The sequence below is a fragment of the Micropterus dolomieu genome, linkage group LG21, assembly GCF_021292245.1.
Source record: "Micropterus dolomieu isolate WLL.071019.BEF.003 ecotype Adirondacks linkage group LG21, ASM2129224v1, whole genome shotgun sequence".
Lineage (NCBI taxonomy): Eukaryota > Metazoa > Chordata > Actinopteri > Centrarchiformes > Centrarchidae > Micropterus > Micropterus dolomieu.
The window spans coordinates 6670953-6679055 of NC_060170.1; the positions used below are offsets into that span (position 1 = coordinate 6670953).

At 39.6% G+C, this 8103-nt stretch overlaps 1 protein-coding gene and 1 pseudogene across 3 annotated transcripts in view; one reads left to right on the plus strand and one right to left on the minus strand.

Moving 5' to 3' along the window:
- Window positions 1–227: 227 nt before the first annotated feature.
- LOC123959796 lies at window positions 228–3198 on the minus strand (annotated as a pseudogene).
- Window positions 2577–8103, plus strand: part of prdm6 (PR domain containing 6) — a 48020-nt gene continuing 42493 nt past the window's right edge. The window contains exon 1 of one of the 3 annotated variants that reach the window (XM_046036058.1): window positions 2577–2698. The gene's annotated coding sequence lies outside the window, so the exon portion shown is untranslated. The remainder of the gene's footprint in view (window positions 2699–8103) is intronic. The other 2 variants (XM_046036055.1, XM_046036056.1) reach the window with 2 other exon arrangements.

Genomic DNA, 8103 nt, shown 5'->3' on the forward strand with positions numbered 1-8103 from the left:
GGATGTTTACTTACATTTCATGAATGCAGTTATTAATATAAATGAGAAAATATACATTCTTTGTAAAAATAAATATGTATATCCTCTATTAAAATTAATTTCACTAACTAAGTTATAGAAAGTTTATGCTATAGTGCATTGGAATTTTTACAGAATATTTATCATATTGTTACTTATTTTTATTTTTATGTCAGACATTTGTTGAATAAAGTCATGGTATCTGAACAACTGGATGCAGGCCAACTGTTAACCAATTGAATACGAAAAACATTCTACTTCACTTAATATTTTAAATCGTCAAAACTAAAGCTTACAGTTTAGCAGCTGAAACTGTCGCTGATAGAAATGAAAGAAACCTCTCATAAAATGGAACACGCCTTTGTTGCTTTTTTCACATATTCCTGTATCCAGTTGTGTATTTCCTCCTCATGCATTTTCTTTAGCTCATTGATATTTTTGTTCAGATCTTCTTCGCTGTAGAAACTCAGTGTCGATTTCAGTTCATTCATTTCATCTTCTTGTTTTTTCTTCAGTTTATTAAAGTCCTTCTGGAATACTTTGTTTTTGGTCAGCTGTTTTATCATCAAGTCATTTTGGTATTTTTGCCTCTGCTTCAGATCCTCTATTTCCTTTCCATACTTTTCCATCTCAGCTGAAACGTCGCTGATATATGTGTGTCTGAATTCATTGCATTCTTCAGCTTGTTTTCTGGCCTCCTCTTCATTTTTCCTCCTTATTTCCTCTAGTTTTTTCTTATGGTTTTCTTCTTCTTCTTTCCATTCTCTTTCCACTTGTTCTCTTCTGATTCGAGCTTCTTCTTTTCTTTTGTTTTCATACCTTTCGAATTCCTGCTCATATTCGTCTCTGAGCTTTTTAAGTCGTGTTTGCTCCTCCTCTTGTTTCTGCTTATCTTCGAGATATCGTTTCTTCCACCACTCCCTTCTCTCCTGCTCCCAAGCCTCTCGTTCTTTTTTCATGTTTTCTCTACACTGCATTAAGGTAATCCGCTCAGCAACTGAGGTTTCTGATCCATTTTTCAGTCTTTTCTCCAGATTTTCAAGTTTTTGTTTCCACTCGTATCCTTGGAATTCCTCCTGCCTTTTCTTGTTCCTTTCCTCTTCTTCTCTCTTTTCTCTTTCTCTTCTCCTCTTCTCCTGCTCCTTTTTCATTAGTTCCTCCTTTTCTTTGATTAGTGAATTTCTCTTTTCTTGATCAGATAGTAGCTTTGTCAATATTTTTTTCTTCTCTTGCACTACTTCTTGGTGTTTTCTTTCAAGGTCCCACTGCTTCCTCTGTATCTCGGGTTCCTTCTCCTTCATGATCTTCTCCTTTTCCTTTTGTATGGCTTCCTCAGCTTCTTGGAACAAGTCTGAAGTGTAGTAGCCACCGCCATTTTTCCTTACCATTGACTCAACCATCTTCAGCAGCCCGCTGACTTGAGAACTATTCTTCTGATCGTTGTTATTGAAGACGTGGTATCTTCCTCCACATTCAGTTGTCAGTTTTTTGAGGAAGTCCTCACTGTCTTCTTCTATGTAGTTCTCAATTGTTTGTTCTTTAAGATCATCTCCTCTGGTAAATATAACAATGATGAAGTCCTCTGACTTCTTGCCAAAAAACTTCTTGATAAGCTCCACAGCATCTTTCTCTTCTCGTGTAAAGCGGCCGATCTGCAGCACTAATAAGAACACGTGAGGTCCGGGAGACAACAGGCTGATGCATTTCATAAGCTCCTTTTGAACTTCGTCGTTGGACAGTGTTGTGTCGAACAAGCCGGGGGTGTCGACCACAGCAACGGGCCGTCCATCAATCTCTCCCTCTTCTTTTTGGCATTCTGTGGTCACTGACGTCGCGCAGACTTTAGATTTGAAACATTCTTTGCCCAGAATGGTGTTTCCAGTGGCACTCTTTCCACAACCAGTCTTCCCAATCATCACCATCCTTAGACACTCTCTACTCTGCACTATCCCGTGAGACTTTTGCCTCTGGACCACCCTGGGAGGCTCTCTGCTCTTCCCCATTCCGGGAGACTCTCTATTCGGCACCATCCTGAGAAACGGTTTGTTCTGATGTTTATTACCTTCCTCCTTAAAAGTTGCATGTCTTCTAAGCCCAGTCGCTGGAGTATTGGGAAACATGTCTTTTGTGAAGCCTCTGCATCCCACAACTCCCATATTTTCCACAGTATGTAACACCTCAGAGACCTTCTGCTTGTCCTTGATGTTTAAAACAACATATCGTCCACTACAGCTTTGAAAGAGCTGCTGGATGTCTCCGTTTTCCAGTAGAAACCTCTCTACACGTGAAATCATTGACTTTAGTGCTGAAAGTTTTTTGGATGGTCTGTAACTCTTTTTTGTCTTCCTCACTTGGGGGATCTAATGGTAGGACCAGGACAAAGGCATTGACGCCCTCGGGTTCACAGAGGGAGATACATCTGAGTGATTCCTTCTTTGCTGCCTCCTGAGGTTTTTCATACAAGGCAGGCAGTTTCACTACAGAAACCAGATGTCCACACACCTCTGCCTGCTTTTTAACACACTCTGATGAGTCAGCAGGTGGACCAAACTTTCTTTCTCCCAGAATGGCATTAGCTGCTGAGGTCTTCAACGTTCCATGTCTCCCACACAATACCAGGTTTAGAGGGGGTTTTGCACACACATCAGGTGCTACCATGACGTCAGTCTCATCAGTAAAGGTTAGATATCGTCCCCTGTTTTCACTCACTATGTTATGCATTTTTCCCATCAGTTCTTGAGGATCAGAGTTAGAGGAATCCTTTTCATCCAAGTGGATTCTGTGGTGCTTTTGTGTGCAGTCTTGGATGAGTTGGTGCACTGAGGAATTCCCTCCCCTGTCATTTTGTGTTATGATGACCATTGAGGATTTAATAGCATCTTGTCCAAAAAAACTCAGGATGAATTTAAATTTTTGTCTGTCCTCCTCAGTGAAATCAGCAGGATTCACTAACAGCAGCAGAACATTTGGTCCAGGGGGGCAATGAGCCACACACTTCTTCATCTCGTGTCTCACTTTATCCATAGGCAAACTAAAGATGTCTTTTGTTTTCACTAGTGTGAAGGGTTTATTCCTCCACTCTCCGAAGGTATGCACATATTGCTTGGACAATTTTGGATCTTTTTTTCCAGTGATGAGGTAACTTAGTGATGTCTTTTCATTCTGACTTTTACCGAACATCACAATCCTGAGATCATATGCTGTAAAACGATAAGAACAAAAGCATTCACATTATTCCACGAGGGAATCATCATTATTCTCTTTTCATTAATGTCTTAGAAGTTTAGAGACTGGTCCAACACTATGACAAATACCATGATAGAGTGAACAACGACACAGAAAGTAATGTTAGGTTGTGGATTAGCAAACGGACGCTACTTGCTTGCTGCAAAGCTAACACGAGAGGACAAGACGGTCTCAGAGCAGCACAGCAGCTCCAGACAGCGACACTCACAGCTCTCCTGCTGCTATAGCTAACATCACAACAACAGCATGTCTTGCTAAACTATAAAGTAAGCTGTATGTCCGTGGGCAAGTCAATGTTACCTGAGTGACACACACATCATGGCTGGCACTGCTGGATAGTGTTGTGTGGCCCGTCCATTATTTTCAATGCAATTTCTTCTCTGCAACACCGGCACGTGTGGAAGAACTGACCGCGGTGAAGTTAGTTTCAGGTTGGATATTTATTTTACGTTAGACATTCGATAATGTCGATAAACATAATGACTGAATCGCAGTGCAAAGTGCTGTTCCCTCACAAAAATAGTACGGTAAAGTGTGGAATTTGTGGGAAAACGATATTAAACGAAAGAGCATAATTGTAAACGATAGATATCGTCAGATTGAACAGCCCTAATCTGGTATCTCTATAAAATACTTGTGCTTTTTAGAGAGCTGATCCTATAGACGCTTTCAATGGTAACAACATAAACAAACGGTACTGCGCATGTGCATTGCACTGGCCCAAACTTAACTTCCAGCAGACTTTTGCAAGCAATCCATAACAAGTAATAACCTTAGTTGCCAGTCGAAGAAAAGGAACATTTCTTGGCCAAACTGAAATGTGATAAGGTCACACTACCAGACCCATTGAACAAAAATTTGAGACAAGAATGTTTTTCTACCGACCTGTCTGATTTACGGCAGTACCACAGAATGACAGCGTAACTGTGGCGAGCGCAGTGGAGGGGGGGGATCTCCGACATTGACGTTAGACGGATTTGTGCGGCGGTGTTCATGATACTAACCATTCAATACACAGATTGGTCCGCTTTCAGTGTGTTTGCAGGAGAGAGAGAGGGAGAGGGAGCGAGTGAGAGGAGTTGCTGAGAGGAGTTGCTGAGCGAATATGCGCTGAGTGCAGCTCTGCAATCAAATACAATTTTTCCCATTTTAAATAGTAAAAAAACAACGGAAATCAATATGTGGCAGTCAGCGCTGATAATGTGGTGGGCCGCCACAAACAAATGAATGTATGGGAAACACTGTACTGGATATCACTTACCGTATTAGCCAGTAAAAACAAACCCAGTAATAAACAAACAGAACGAAAAGTTAACATCGGGCCGTGCGCATCACCTTGGCAACGCGTTCGATGAAAGCGTCTATTGCTGAGTTTGCTGGTACAGGACTATTTACGAATAATTTTACTACACTGTCCAATTTCTTCAGATGTCCTTTCTCAGAAGGCTTTAATTGTTGTTTGGGAAAACCTAAAAGACTCATAGCCAAGGTTAGCAACAAATGCTTCTCTTTTCTGAAAAGTTGAATTTCATTCTCAACTTTTAGAAACACTTCTACCAGCAAAACCATTTGAAATCAGAATAAAGAAAAAGAAAAGAAACGTGTTTTCTACACATCGTACCATTTAAGGTTGTCAACTTTCCATTCTCTCAGCCTGCAAATGTCTTATGTTAGGTATACTACACTGCCTTCATTCCTCTTTGTTGTATGACCCCATTTCTGTTCTTGCAGTGCATTTCTTTAAAGTCATTGTCCTCACGGATAGGCCATGTCTATGACATGAAGTCTTACTCAACTTACCAGCTGCTGTTGTTGCCATCTTGTGTTAGAGAAATTCCACTTTAGTACCAGAAGTTGGTGCCTGTTGGGTTTAGGGTAAATAAAGTAAATAAATACCAAAATTCACTGTACAGAACTGTACTTTCTAGAAACAATGTCCTGGCTTCTCTGAATAACCTGTGGACCGTGTTCAGTCAGAGATGCTCAAGTCTTTGAGCTAGAGTCCAAGTTAAGTCTCAAGTCTCTCGTGGTTATAATGAATGTTGTATCACCTGCTGCATTCAATCTAAGCTGCTTATAAAACTGCATAGCTATAAGGAATTCTGTAACTGTAACCTGTTTTTCATTTGCAGAGCACAACCATGTAGCCTAATGTACAATATGTCTACAACCAATGACAGCTTATAAACTACTGTAAGTCAACACATCCCCCAGACTCCCAAACTCAGTGTAATGTTAACTAAATAAAACTGTAACATTGCATGATCAACAATAAACCTGTAACCTGTTTGCAGCCGACATTAATAATTAACGTGATGGCAGCCAGCAGGACATAAATAATTACATTAATCGACCACCACAAGTTTGGCAAGTAAACAAACACTCATTCATCTTTTCATGACGAACGACAGTCGGAGTAAACCTCCCGTAGGTCGGAGATAAAGCAAGAAGCAAGCTAACGTTAGATGACCAATGCTGAGCTAAACATCTTTACTAACCTATTTTGCATTCAGGGCTTCGGTGTTTGGGTCTTGTTGTATGAAGTTTTAAAGCGAAAGTTTATGATGAATGGCGGAGCAGCTGCAGGTGTTTGTTTGTCCTTTCTCACGTGCGGCCGCGCGCAGCAGATGCTACGTGTTACGTAGGAAGGTTATAGGTAACGGAGGGAGGGAATAACAGAAAGACATTTCCTAAAAATAAACATTGTTCACGAGTCCTGCACCTCGAGTCCGAGTCAAGTCAGAAGTCTCAAGTTGAGTCTGAAGTCACTGTGTGAGCGACTTAAGTCGGACTCGAGTTTGAGTGTCTAACTCGAGTCCCCATCTCTGTGTTCAGTACTAACGGGATAAGCAACCCTTTTGCAGTACAGACTCAAAGATTGGCTCAATAAAGCAGTCAGTACAGCTTACCATGTTGTAGTGAATAATGTTGTATTTTTACCCTTAATTATGTATATTAGGCATTTAACCAAACATGTTGCTGGACGAGTTTTAAAATTATAGCCACACAAGCATCTAAATATACAGACTGCTATGAAGAGACTTGGTAAGCTTTCCAATAAAAATAATTATTAGAATGCTTGCCAAATATGTAAGATACATTCATAGTGGTCTGTATCATATTAGATATGAAAATTAAGATTGTGTACTATTTTAGTAGCCAAAAGTAACTATAAAAATACATGAAAAGATTCTATATAGCCTGTAATACACAGTTGAATTTAAGTGGCTTCAGTGTAACACACCTGAATATATTACCAATAAAGAAAAGTGGCTTAAATATATTAAATATTCTAAATGAATATAACTTAACAAAATGTACTTGATTATTTTTTTTCACTTATGGTACAGGCATAAATAACTTTGTTTCAATAAACATTAAAATAATTTCAGCTCTGTGATAAACAGTACAGTTTTTGAGTTAAGGCCAATTTTGCAGAAATAAAACAATCTTTCTTGCTGGTTATTGTTTTTTTCACTATTCCCTCTTCAGGTCATCAAAAAAGCTTCGCTTACCTGAGTATGTTATATATTTTATTACTTTGTCATCGTATTTTTCTTGTAGTCATACCATGTCACCAGGCCTGAACATTGCACACCTGTGAATTATCAAACTGATTAGTGAATTTGATCTGTCACATTTAGGTTGTAGGCTACATATATATTCTGTATGTTTTTATACTTGTCATTGGTAAATTGTTGCATTTATTATGTGTTTAATCTACTCACCAGATAAGATTGTTACGGTGTTTCTTTCTCAGTGCGCATAAATCAGGTCCCAGTTAGAGTCAAGTCATCCAAGGCAATGATCCAAAGATCTTTTTTGTAAGCAGTCAATTATGACAACAGTGAGTGGGCAGGGCCAATGCAACGATGCAATTCTTGTCTCAGCACAAGTACGACAAGACAGACCTGCCTGTGTTTGGGTGACTAATAAACAGCTGATGACTTTACATGTTTTAGGTTGAGTTGAATCTAGTTATAGATGGCTCATTAGATCTGCTACCTTTCACACGGCTAGTATGATGAAGAGTCTGGGGTTAACTGAGGTGGCACGCCTCCAAAGCAAAGTCAAATTTCTACATGTCCAGCTGGTTGTAAGACCTTTGGTTGTGCTATATTTCCATCAGAGAAATCTGACTCATATCGAAACAGACCTATTACCTTAAACTTGAGGACCTATAAGGAACAAAAACCCAACCTGGAATTTGGAATTTCCATGAAGACGAGAACAGGTGTGTGGTTTCTTGTCAGCGCTCAGAAAAACTGGTGAAACTTGTCCTTACCAGGAAACAGCCACAAGCAAGTTATCAAAACAGTATCCTGTTTCCTTTATGGAAGTGTACACATGTGAATGTTAATGACCAACAGCTGATTTAATTTAGCAAAGTTATGACGTTAGTTCACCTCCCTGTTGATGGTCAAAGACTCCACGTGAAAATGGGCGCTGATTTGGGCCAGACCACAGTGAAGTTATGGACTGGCTTTGTGACACTTTTTCAATATTTTTACTCATGTAGACACATTAGTACACCTTGTAAGGTATTTGGGTTGTTTGATTTATTACTTCACACTGTTCGGGCATATGTTATTATTTAAAAGCTGTTTATAAAGATATTTTTGCTTTGTATGAAAACAGAAGAAAGATCAGAGAGCTGACAATACTGCGTCCCACTGATCTGCCAGACGAACGATTTTAAAGTCTGCTGTAAGGCAGCAGGGGTCTTTATTTTTCATACCTGAGAGCCCGTTGGATGTGTTTGATTTATAACACAGCCCCGCCTGAATGTAGCAGCGTGTATGTATTAAACCCATACATTTGTTTTAAATACATACAAGC